Source organism: Pinus tabuliformis, chromosome 5_2, assembly GCF_031772625.1.
Source record: "Pinus tabuliformis cultivar Carrire ecotype Pingquan chromosome 5_2, CPIR1, whole genome shotgun sequence".
NCBI classification, from domain to species: domain Eukaryota; kingdom Viridiplantae; phylum Streptophyta; class Pinopsida; order Pinales; family Pinaceae; genus Pinus; species Pinus tabuliformis.
The window spans coordinates 1,098,591,517-1,098,605,559 of NC_142306.1; positions in this window are offsets into that span (position 1 = coordinate 1,098,591,517).

Consider the following 14,043-nt stretch of genomic DNA (forward strand, 5'->3'; position numbering starts at 1 on the left):
ATACGTGGACGTCGATTGTTTTAGTGAAGTTAATAACTCCGTGCCGTTATCGTATCTGACCGGCAACTGAAAGTGAGTTAAGAACGAGGTAGCTAACTGGCTAAAATTGTAAAAAGAGGCCCGTGGTAACTCAATGTACCACTTGGCCGCGAGACCAATGAGTGTACGCTGGAAAAGACGTAAGCGGATCGAATCATCCGAGATAGAATTTGAAGCACACCAGAGGTGGTAAGTCATCACATGATTGGACGGATCCTCTCCAGACTTACCTTCGAACTTGGGTATATCACTGGGCAACTTATTTGGCATTGGCGGCCAGAACTGAAGATATTGAATTGGATCGTTCGTTAGGCGCGTCAAGTCTGGTAAATCCAAAGTTGCGATAAACGGTAACTGCCGGTTAGGATCTCTAAAACTCTGGGTCACAAGACCAGTCCCAGGAGGAGGATATCCAGGATAACTAGGAACAGGAGTCGCATTTGGGATATTATATCCTCCTGGAAAACCAGGATTAACCGGACCGTACTGGGGTTGTTGAGGTTGTTGATAAGTGTACCCAGGATACGGTTGATACTGGTAAACCGGTTGTTGGACAGCTTGCCCAGGTTGGTACTGTCCCTGGTACGGTGGTTGAACAAATTGAGGTTGAGTAGTGACAACCGTACTTATACCAGGCTGACCTGCAGGCATCTGGACCGTGGTTTGAATCGTAGATCCAGACAACGGTAAAGATGTCTGAGGAGTGGTTACAGAGACAGTAGAAACCAGAGCCGTCGATACTCCAGAAGTAAGTATGGTAGATGTGGCGGTAGTTGCAGCTACCGTTTGAGATGGAGTACTAGGTGCAATTGGCGGCTGAGTAACTACCGAAGTTACAGAAGTTTGAACATTCGACTGGACAGGTTGCGGTTGCTGGGGTGGACCAGAAACTACGGGTTGTCCAGCTTGAGGAACCAACTGTATACTTGGCTGCAACACCTGTTGACCCTGTGATGGATCCCATACTAACATTCCAGGGTATTGACCCGTAACAGGTTGAGGATACTGAGATCCATAACCGGATTGAGGATAGGATTGATAATTGTAAGGTGCAGTTCCCATACTTGGAACATATGACTGACCTTGAGGCAGTTGATAACCTTGACTCGAGTATTGACCTTGAGGTAAATACGGATACTGGGGTTGACCTTGACCTTGAGGCTGGTACCCTTGAGGTTGATACCCTTGGGGTTGATACCCTTGGGGTTGCCATCCTTGAGATTGCCATCCTTGAGGTTGATATTGATACTGAGGTTGACCCTGGGGTACATATTGAGGCTGGGGTTGACCTTGAGGCATGTATTGTACCATAGGCACATACTGACCTTGAGGTTGCCCCCCAGACACGATTTGTGTACCTTGAGGTTGCCCCCCAGTCGTTAACTGAGGCTGCCCCCCAGGCGGTAATTGGCCACCTTGAGGTTGGGAAACGGGAACTGAACCTGACATCATGTAAATGTCTCCTACACCCAATGGTATATTACCACTGTTTCCAGCTAATAACCCATGATCAACGGTTTGAGGAGATGCCCCCGCAAAGGTACCAGAAAGTGATTGATACCCGGTGGGAACAGAAGGACCGCCTTGTAAGAAAGATTCAGGACTTTGAGTAAACACGGACGACTGACCGGACATATTTACAGGAGTATGAATACCTCCAGGTGGAAAAGGAGTACGAGGTGTAGAAAAACCTAACCCAAAGTTGTCTAAATAATTGGTTAACGAAAGGTACCAAGTAGTACTTCTAGGAGGACTGTAAAAGATAGATTCACGCTCCCTTAGATCAATAGTAAGTTGATCTTCAAGGTTAGAGACGCCTATTTCTTCCTCTGGAGCAAGTTCTTCGATAGCAATCAAACCAGTAAGAAGATTTTCGGTGATAATTCTTTCTATTCTCGGTGAATCTGGAACACTAGAAGTCGGAGTAACAGGTTCAGATATTTCAGGTTCTTCGCCTGTATCACTAGCAGACGAAAAACTACCAACAAGCTCAGAAACTGTAACAGCTTCGGGATTATATCCTGTCTCTAAACTTTGGTAATCTGGATGGACTACCAAGGAAGATTCTCCTTCTTCAGGTGAACCTACTCTACTGCCACTAGGAGGAGTTACAAGGACCTTCAACCCTTCGTACTGACCCGGAACGTCTTCAGGAGATCCACCCCGTGATCTACGGAGTTTTCTTAACAAATCTGTTCCGGTAACAATCTCAGGTGACTTGCCCCGAAGTCTACGGGACTGTCTCAGTAATTCCGCCACAGCTAAAAATTTATAACTACTACACACGAAAACAAAATAAAATCTCAAATCAAACCACCTAAAGTCTCTAAAGAACCAAACAAATTTGAATCACACGCCTAAAGAATCTAGGGCGTCAAACCAAGCACAAACAATAGCCTTCGAGACCGAAAGCGCTAGTTGGTGATGAAATCCAACCTCGCCGGATTCAGTACAGAAGTGGCGGGTGGAACAGTTACCCCGGCAACCTGCTTAATGAATAGACTGGACCAAGTTCCTCCACTTTAACCGTCTCGAGTGAAGTGAACCCCCCAGAAAATCCAAGTGAGTCTAGCCGACGTCTGCTCCAGGTACAGTGGGATCTTCCCTCCACCGTCACCTCGGTAGAATCCTAAAGATAATTGTCACTAAGGTTACCAACCGCAACAAATGCACCTGGGGGAACAGTGTAAACTCCGACAGCACGCAAGGGCAGAGTAGCAAGCTCAATCCCCTTGCCGGCTCCTTGACAATAATCCAAGGTTTACCGACAAGTGACCCCTGGCTCCTCGACAATGGTTAATCCGAGGTTTACCGTTTGTAATACGTGCGTGTCTGGCGTCGTTCCCAACGAGGGGGGATTGATCCCCTCACTGGTTCGGACACGAGCTCGTGCTTCTCCTTTAAGAGGAGCTTTCCCAGAGTACAAATGAGACAATTGGATTTATTCTATCACAAGATAAGCTACTTGTTTGGTTTTGTTGTCTTGGAGAGTTAATTACTCACCTACTCCAAGACACTAGCCTGATCTAAATTGGTGTTTCAGAGCCCTAGTAAATAAAAGTTACTACGTCGATTTTACTTTAAGCGTTAATTTTATGGTTTTTCTTAAAGACAAAAGGTAGCGGAAGTGAAACCAATGGTGTGTAGACTCGACTCAAACCACTACAAAGATGCACCTAAGATGATTTACGCTACTTTCCTTTTTCAATGAAATTCTTAACTAAGAGAGTTGAGAGATGCAAATTTTATAGAAAACAACTTTCTTAGTAAAGACAATCAAAGAAACAATTCTCTTTATCTTTTCAAGCATACAAACATGACCACTTCTTACGTGCACGAAAAACTCTTTTTCTTTCAAAACTTTTCAAAGCTACTTGAAACAAAGCTTTTCAAAGGAGATGTTTTTGTATTTTCTCTTTTTAATAAAGCATATAAACCTATCTTAACGAAAATCTATCTCAAAAGCTATAAAATCTACGAAAACTTGACTCACAAGCAAATCAAAAGGGAAATTACTCTAAGCAAACCTAACAAGGCAAAAGCTCACAAAGATGATTCTAGGTTGTTTTACTTGACCAAAATCAAATCAAGGACCAGCTAATGCAGAATCAAAAGACTAGTCAAAACAAAACTCAAATCTTTTTGTTCTTTTTGTAAAATGGATTTCAAGACTCAATCAACAAGCACTTCAAAATTTGCCCAAAGAGACAACTCAATGGTAAGTTGCTCTCACAGGTAGACTTTATGACAGGTCTGACTTCTAAGAATGCTGACAAAACTAGAGAGATCTAAGGCTTGACAACTTCTACCGCAAAAGTCACTACAAGACCTACTCAAAAATCAAACCCTAGGGCTTAAATTTCTATGAAATCCACTAAAACACTCAATGCTATCGAAACAAGTTCAGGTGAAGATCTTTGACAAGGGACTAATGAATCTGGGCAGTAAAAACTAAGAAAAAGCAAAATCTAAGAGAAAAAATGCAAAAAATGGAATTTTCTCAAATTTTAGTAGGGGACGCAGGCGACCCGTTAAGACAGGTGCGGGCCCGCTCTGTGCACACAGCGACAGTGCGTCCAGGGACGCACTGTGAAATACTCAGAGGGTGCGTCCTACTGGAAAATTCAAGAAAATCCAAAATGAATCTAACCCTAAGCTAACCCACCCAAAGACAAAGTCACAGAGCCAAAAACCAGAAAAATAAACCAATTTTCTCAGAGCAAAGTTCATACAAAGGAAAAGACTTTCACATCAATGGAGTCCCCAGTGGAGTCGCCAATTTGTCAGGCGGAAAGAGTCGATTGTGCGGACACAACCAACCTCCCTAGGAGCCTAAGACTCTCTAGTGACAAACAAGACAAACAAGAGCAATCCTTCTCTAAACATGCATTTACTATATGGGAAATCGAGTGTTTAGATCCTACCTGTAATCCAACGCTGTTGTAGCAGTCCAGCTTCGCTGATCTGGATGAGCTCCTCCTTCACTTTGAAACCTGCATACACTAACAATCAAACGATTAAATAGCACTTGATAATCTCATAGAATAAAACATATTTAACACATAGACCAAGGAGTACATGAAACAACTCATAAATAACAAGTTATTGAGAATAATGGACTCATTTGCATTAATAGGTAACAAAAGGAACAAATACAACTTGAGCCTTGGTGTTGTGCAAGTCCCTCCCAGGGTCCATCAAGAGTTCTCCTTTACTTTGACAAAGCTCACCCACTTCCAAATAGAACAAGCAAAGATGGCAATCTCTCATCACAAGCTTCTAAATGGGAGTCCTAATTCCTGCAGCATTTACCCTTAGAAATGTATAGCTTTCAACCTCTTCTCCTTCTGGCCCAATGCCTGTATTTATAGTGCTCAAGAGGAAGTTAATCAGGTCCACCATCAATGGGATAATCCCCTCTTTGGATGGGATAGCTCCCTTATTGATGGGATAAGTTCCTCTTTGGTAGGAGTGCATGAACCATTTGGAGGCGCTCAATACACGTCGAACAACCTTCTAGAATGCTCTAGAAATGACCACAAGTAACTTTTTAAAGATGAAACTTGCGCATTTTAACCTTTACAGGGGGACGCACCTGCCCCTTTACATACAGAGCGTCCAAAGACGCAGCTTTTGTGAACATTGGGTGCGTCCCCGCAGGTAAGGTTGAGAGAATTTGCGTCCCCAGAGATGAATACATTTATAAAGACTTTCTCTCTTTTTGGAGTTTGACATGGAGAGCAGAGGCATAAGACTTGCCTAAGAGGATAGCATGACTGTTGATAGAGCCATACTAACTGTAAATAGTCATGGTGACATTTTTTAGTGTAACACATAGGCATTTTTCCCCACAACAAGCATCAAGGAGAAAGTAGTACGTGTGGCGATCCAAATCCTGGTAGGAAAGGTTATGCACAAGTGCCGCATATATGAAGTCCCTGCACCGATGGTAGCATTGGCTGAGCAGTGCACAAAGGGGGTCCAAGTTCCTCTGCAAGGAGTTTTTAGAAAATTGCCGCGAAGCTTAGGAACAGGGAAAAATGTTCCACTATGCATGGCTTCTACTGTCCATAGTGCTTGTGGCAGGGGAATTACCCAAGGATAGTCAATTTCCCATAATTGACAGGGACTTGCTAAAGGCTGCAAAGTACGCTTCGCTCTGGGCCACAAAGGATGCTAAGAGCATCGTGATAGAAAAATATTATGGGTGTTCATGGAGATGAACCTCAGAATCGGGATCAACCATAAGCTGCGGTTGTCACCCACTGTTTACAACAGTCTGCAGCGTTTTGCAGAATTCAAAGTGGACGTGCATAACATTTATATCAAAGCGCGCAAGGATTCGACCAAAAAGTGGATAAAGCTACCCTTTGTAGCAACAGACGACATCATTTTTAATGTACTAGAGGCATGGCCACTAGAGTGGCGCGCCCCAGACATTGCGGAGATAGAGAAGTCGGCGGCACAGAGAAAGAAAGAAGAGGCCAAGCTTCACATCGCATAGTTGGTCAAAAAGCGAAGGAAGGAAGCAGTGGAAACAGAAGTGCGGGCAACGTGGGACACTACACAGAAAGCAACTGAGCAGGAAAAGAGCAGAGAACATTGCGCTAGCACTATCCTAGCAAGACTGGAGGAGATTGGTGGTGCAGTGTGAGATTGCACCAGTATGTTGGAAGAATCACTTGAGGTCCTCACAAATCTGCAGGAGGACCCCAACATCCAGCGCTTGGAGACAGAGGCGTGAGAACTCGAACAGCAGTATGATAGCATCCGTGGAACTGTGTAGATGATGGTCCTCACTCGGAGGATAGCGCAGATGCAACAGGCTAAAGCGATGAAAAAGCAGGTGGACGCGGCATTGCACAAGGAAGCAGTCTTGAAGGCGTGCGCTCAGCCTTGGATCAATGAAGCCTTCACCATCACAGCAGAAATTGAAGGCAAGCTCGTACACATGTAGGGGATTCACACATAGATGCAGAGAAGCACTTCTAACATAGAGGTCTCGGAACAACGTATGCAGTAGATCCAACAAGCATTAACTCAGTGTGTTGTTGACCTTGCCGTAGTTCAAGAACAGTTGGAGGGACTCTACACAAATATCTCCACGTTGACAGAGTGACTTGAGGGCGAGTCACGATGTTTGTGTTGGGGGCTTGTTGGGCATGGAATCCCCCCAAAGGCATGTGTTGGGGATTAAAGCCCCAATTTTGACCAAATCTTGTTGTAAAATCTCCGCGAATAGTGGTCGCAGGTCATGAAAGTATGATAGAGTCACAGGGTTGTCCGCCCTATTTTTGTAATGTAATGTCGGCTGGATAGACCTACCCATGGTCCACGGACCATGGGATTGTATAAATAGAGCGAGGCTCTAAGTGTAAAGGAATAACAAATGAATAAGGAAGTCTATGTGATTGAGTCGAAGTGTAAAGTGTGTATGTGGATCGTAAAGTAGGAGAAGGCTCTGCAGCTGAGTGTGGAGAGGCCTAGTAGTCCGTAGCTGAGTGCACAGACCCTTGCAGTTGAGTGTGCAAGGCAGGTCGAGTCTGTAACCGTTGAAGAATCAATAAAGAGAAGTTTTGATATAAATCTGTGTATCTTTTCCTAGTTTAATGCATGATTTGATATAGTTTGCAAATATATTGTTTATTTACTACGCGAACCTATATGAATGTTTTGTATTGTTAAGTATAACTTAAGACACTTAAGTAGGCGAAGGTGCTTAAAAAATACCAAAAGATAAATAAGATCTCGAGTAATACCGCAGAGCATGGCACAACTCCTGGTTCTGCTTGCGCGAAGGCAGTGTATCAGGCCGCGAGGAATAGGAAAGTGCGCAAAGCCACTTGTGTGTAGGGACAAACGAAGTACTAGTCAAACTCATCAGACATCTCAAGGGTGTGGAAACCTGGTTCTAATACCCTCCCATACTACTTCCAGTGAGACCTCAGTCTGCGCTCCGTAGACTGTTGCCGAAAGGGCCAATAGTACTAGGATTTTCTTGGCTAATTAACTCTGAACCTGGGTCAAGCCCCAAAAAGCCAACAATGCTTTTTGCATGTTGCTTTTTCTATTCCGGGAAAAAGCAAACCATGCATGCAAGTCAAGTTTCTTTGGTCCCAGGTGGAACTGCTCAACCCAACTGCACATGCAAGAGCCTGCACAATTGCTGGGAAAAAATATGCATTTCTGGGAGGGAGTTGAGCTGGCTACCCAGGATATTTACGCAATTTCATGGCAGAGCAACTGACTGCTGCCCAGGATTGTGCAATTCCTGGGCTAAGCAGCCCTGCTGGGAGGAATTGTGTAATTTTCTGGATGAATTTGGCTGGCATATTTATGCAATTCTGGAGCCCAGCAGGCTGCCAAACAAAATTGCACAATTTTTGGAGGGAATGTTGGTTTCCCTCCAAAATTGCACAATTTCTTGAGGGAGATGCTTAGCCTGCAACTGGACCAAGTCTGGGTAAACAACCTGTGAGGGGGATGCAACAAGCTTTGATGAACAGGCTGTCTTTTGCAAGAAAATTACTGAAGCTTGTGTACTTGACGAAGCATGACATGCTTCTATGAAAGGTTGGTAGAGAGGCTTCAAGACGAAGCTAAGGAAAAATTTTGGAGGGTGGTTGTAGCCGCTACAACACTTGGCGACACACTAGTAGAACTCCAACTATCTTAATGGACCTTGTTCATGAAAACAAATCTAACACCTCTGGAAGTATTGTTCGGTTCTTAGTGTGTCTTGGTTTCACATTAGCTTGATTGTAAGATGTAGAATCTACTAAGATCTTGGTTGATTGACACACATTCCAAGCCAAGGCAACACAATTTTTTTGATTGGGGTTGAGGGGTATAGTGGTGCACAAGCAGTAGCCATCAAAGTCTTAGTTTCATCTTTGGATTTGCTCCACTACTAGCAAGCCTACACAGTACCCTAACGGAGTCACGCAGGAACACAAGCATCGCTCCACTGCCAACGAGCGTGGTCAGTACCTCGACGAAGTTACTTGCCTCACCTCTCTACACAGGAAGCCTTTCTCTTCTTTCACCTTATTCATTTTTCATTTTTTCATTTTCATTTTTTCATTTTTTCATAACTGTGCATAACACTTATTCATTTTAGAGGCGAAAGAGGGATCCCAACTTATTGATAGTAGAAGAGGTTGTTCCTTTAAATAAGTTGATTATTATATACCTCTGACGTGCTTGTTAAGGTTCCCCCCCTTACCTTACTCTACTTGACTGAGCTGACAAGGGTTAACCCAAAAACATCCGACTAGAGTAGGTGACACTAGTTAGCATGCAAACGTTGTGTTTTCACTAAGGTTCACTTCGAACAGTATGTATTTTCCATCAACGTATCACAGACTAAAAGTAACAATCCTTCATACAGAGATAGGATGATAGATAACCAAGTAGCGATAGCTGCACAAGGCTTCTTGTATCTTACCCAGCTTGTTTCAAGAGTCAAAGATGGTTTCATGTGAAACTAACCTACGAAAAAAACAAGAAAACACAGAACAAAGCAAAGCAGAAGCAAAAGCAAATGCGAAAGCAAAGTAAGCAAACAAGCAGGAAAACAAACAATAAAATCAAGTAAGCAAGCAAGCATGCAAGCAAAACTAAAAGAAAGACTACTCCTACTCCTAAGCTAACAGTGCATGAGCATGATCACGTGAAGTGATATTTCCAATGCAGCCACCGCGCATTGGTTTACCCATGTTGGTGAAGTATTGGTCTGTGAGCAACCCGGTTTTGCAAACCAGCAAACAAGAAATATATAACAATGAAGACAACACACTTCATGTTTAAAAGTGTCCACAGGACATAAGTGAGTGCAAGTACATGAGATGTGGTCCATGGACTTGTCACAGTGTTGTGTGACACTGCATGTAACTTTGAAGCACACGCATACTCTTGATTGTGACATGCAAGCAAACGAAAGAAACAAGGACAACTTGCATTGTGCATGTGTGCTTGCAATGTAAGATTGCTCCAACGAATGAGCGATGGGATTGTGTAGTTCGAGTGGAGGAAGCATGATTTGTGTGTGAGATTGATCTTCAATGCATACAGATGAGTGATGAGGAGCCTCAGGTGAATGAACAATGGAAGTGAAACCAACCTCAGGACAAGGAGGGCCTGAAATAACCGTCAGCTTAGGCTGAAGTGCCTCGACAATCTGGGGGGTTTCGACTTCATCATTAGATAGATCATCATATACCAGTGGCTTTAAAAAAACAATTTTGATAGAATCATGATCGTGATAGAATATGGGAATAAGTGGATCACGATAGCCACGATCAGAAAAATCAATGATTTTATCGACATCCTCATGATCTGATGAATCAAACAAAGGGGTATATGAGAAGTGAACAAATTCAACCTTTGTGTTTCCGGAAAAGGCAGATGAAAGGTCAAATGGATTTTCAATGAATAAATTATCCTCTCCATTGTCAGATGATGGACTGACATCCGATGTGTCTTGCAAGTGATCAAAAATGGGTGCATCCTTAGATGAAGACACACATGTGAAATCATGGATGGCAGGTTCACCAAAGATGCCAGGGAGGAATGGGGGAGGCTCAAATGGAAGGGAGTTATACTTCATTGAGTTTTGATGCTCAAGCTCCTAGTCATATTCTTCATGAATGACGACGCATGTTGGTTGTGCAACACCAACTCCGTCTGTGGCTTGTTCCTTGTTCACAAAAAGTGTAGAGTCCAGAATGGAAGAACACAAGACAGTATCATCTGGAGGAATAGCCGAGTACGAAGATGGAGGTTGTGGTACAAAATGCATATAACAACTCAATGGACTCACAACCAAATCTGAGTGAAAATTAAGAAAAGTGATGTTGGGAGGATGTGACAGCTGAACAGATGTGTGAGCATGATCTCCCACATCACTCTGCAGTGGTGGAGCTGGTTGATGAGAGGACAGAGGACAGTCGCTTGTGACAGTGACCATATCCATCTGTGATTGTACAACTCCATCACTAAAGAATGCTCAACGATTCTTGAGTTCAAACTTCTTCTTGGGACGAGAAGATTTCTTAGGAGAGTACTCGAATCGGTCCCAAAGATAGAAAAATTTCATCTGGCTCTTCAAAGCTTGAAGCTACAAATCAGGGAAGCGCTGCCAAAAATCCATAGGTGATTCATGTGAATCCTTCTGTTGTTGTAACAGTTTTTGGTCAAGATGTTCTGGATCAAAATGATAGAAAGTCTCTTCAATGAGATCACAGAAGTGCTCAAGTGAGTGCATGTTGTTAGCTGACAGGCTGCATAACCATCGATGTGGAGATTCACGAAGTGTGTATGCAAGCAGCAGACTGGCCTATTCGTTAGAACATCCATATTCCTCATGAAGCATGGAAATAAAGTCATGTAAGAACTCAGGCCAGGCCACTTCGCCTTCACCATCATACATGTATGTGGACAAGAGATCGAAAAACTCCCTCGTGATGGTAACAAATTCGGCATGCAAAAAACATCGTGGAGGGAGGAGAGTGCAAGACTCCATGATTGATATGCAAATGTTCAAAATAGGATGAGAGGACACAACTTGTCACTATCCCTCCTTCTAGCACCAGAAATGTTGATGGTGCTAGACCCGCCAACATGTCAGGGGATCTCCCCGATAAGAAGTCCCAATTAAACCTTAGACCTTTTGGTGTAGGAGTCCCAGCAGTGAGTCGTACGGTAATGCCTTGACCGTGATTTCACACAGAGGCAAGTAAGATGTACTTGTTGCTAGCAAGGGTGTGACAAATGCGGCAAGTTAAGGAAGGTGCATGAGAGGTTCTAACACATGGGGAGTGAGGTGGGTGTGCCCCTTGGAAACTTTTAATAGTACTCGGCTTAGAAGGGAACACACAAGCAAAGATGCATCACCGGCTGGAAAGCAAGATAGCGAGCAATCCAAAGTGATGTTCAAACGAACAACACATCTGCAACAAGATTCATACAATTGCATACAAAATAGTTCATACACAAATGCGTAAGCTAAATAACATACATTACTACAACAACCAGAATTGTCCAACTACAATAACAACATATGCATGAAAACATGTTGGCTCTGTTACATTAAGAAGTGTAAGTTCTAGCCATACAATACATCCATTTACACCCTCTATTTCCAATAGTGGAACGTTATAGCCACAACCACCTGCTCCTCCAAAGAGATATACTAGCTCTGCGCAGTGGAGAAGCCAAGGTGTGTTACAATATTGTCCAAGCTTTCTCTAAGATACTCCTATCAAAGCTTGGCTGACAAAAATCCTTTACAATGAGTTATGAGGGACTATTTATAGCAAATGGCAGGGTGTCCCTTGACATTCCTCTTTGTGACAGTTCATCTACCCTCATGACTCTTCATCTACTCTATGACTATTACATCCAACTATCAACACTTGAACTTACACTTGACAAGATGTTACATTACAATGCACATGTACCCATGTGAGACAAAATGTTTTAAGAAAGCCATGAAAGGCATCACTATGACTCAAAAAACCATGGGAAATCTAACTCTTTGACATCCTCTCGATGATTGACAATAGGAAACTGATGCCAAAATCGGTAGTCTGTGATGGTGTCAGTGTACTCCAAGGTGACATCTTTATGGAACCTGACTCTTGCCTCCATAGCATCCCAGTACACTGCTCGGGCTCCTCTATCCAAATCGTCTAAAATAATGTGCATCATTGTCTGCAGCACTATCGGAACAACAACATACTTTTGCATGATGTCTGCACTAATTGGCAAGTCTGGGTCGGTGGCTATGCGCATCAACTCATCAAAGTTCGAGTCACGCTCTAGTCGGACTTATGCCTTTGTCTTCTCCAGGGTGAGAGTCCCTATTATCACCAAAATAAGAGTTTACATTTTTCCTAATCATGGTCTTAGATGAGTGTCAAGTCATCCTATGTTTTAGTGGGTAGGTGATAGGTTAGGAGTCTCATAGGTCTCATTTTCATATCCAAATAAAATCTAACAACCTTATTCCATGTCTCATAAGTCTCACTTTCGGTTTAGAATCGGTTTAGAAACTCATAGCTCAATCCATTTTGAAAATTTTGGAATTAGACCCAAAACCACGTTTTCGTAGCACAGACAGTGTAAAATGCCTGTTTTGTGCTATGAAAACGTTGCTCTTTTCGTAGCGCACTACGAGGCAAAAACCCTGTTTTTCTGTTTTTAGTAGTCAACTTCCAAGGGGGATCCCGAGTAATTGAAAACTTATTTTTGAAAACTGAAAGAGGTCTTTATTAAAAACATTCTTACCTACAAAAACCTCCTCCATTTTCGAAACAGCTATCAAGGATCAAGAGATATGAGCTTAGGAGTGAAACCTTCTTTTTCAAGAAAAGCGGAGTTATTGGTTGATGAAGTGGCTGTTGTTTTCCACTCCCTCATTTTGTCACCTTTCTCTTCACATTCTAAACAAGTTACCCAAGCTCTTATCTATCATTTACTTTTCAGCCTTTGCATGTATCAGTTAGCTGTCACCTTTGAAAAGTTAACTTTGTGACAAACAACTTGTTGTCCAAAAAGTTCTTTGCAACTGTCATATTTTTAAGAGGGCAGCTTGGGTTATAAAGGGAAATTGCCATGAAGATGAAAGAATAAAAAGAAGGCTATGTGTTTCGATAGGAGCCTATTGAGCTTTAATAGAACATGGATGACCTCAGCTTCACACAAGCTTTCATCTAGACAAGTTACATGTATTTCTACCAGGAGCTGCAAGGGGATTTGTGTGTTTTTTGGATTGTTTTGAGCTGTTAGTTTCAAAAGGAATTTTCAGGAAAATGAAGATGAGTTTCAAAAATCTTAAGAAGGTTTTTTCTAAGAATATAACAAAGAACAAAAACCTCTTTCTAATTTCTCCCAAGTGCTACCGATTTGGAGATTCGAAGTTTACTTGGAGACCTATTTTCAGAATTCTCAATTTTCCTGTTTTATACATGATTTTATAAAGCAGATTCCAGACAACTGAAGTTGGTTTTCAAAAAACTGAGAGGCTTTCCTTATAAACATTCTTATCTACAAAAACCTCCTCCATTTTTGTAATAGCTATCAGGGATCAAAAGATATAAGCTATGTCTCAACACCTATTTTTCAGATAAAAATAGTGCAGAAAATGATAAATTTATAGGTCAGTCTTTCATTAAGGTGAAGACCAAATTTGTGAAGAAGAACATCTTATAAGGTTAAGTTGTTTTGATTTTGGTGATCAGATCAGTCTTCATGGAATTTTGAAAAAACTCCCAAACTACAGATGTTTAAAGGTCGTGTTAAAAAAAAAAAGCATACACCGCAGTTTCGTAGTGCACTACGAACTGCTGAAGATGATCATTTAGCACTTATGGATGCTTTCCAGAAGTAAGGTATAATTAATTTCAAGTTTTGAAGTTGCTGGTAGCCATGGCATCATATGTGAAGTTTCAAATGGTAGTGGTGTAGATAGCAAAGTTTCAAGGAGTATTTCATAAGTAATAT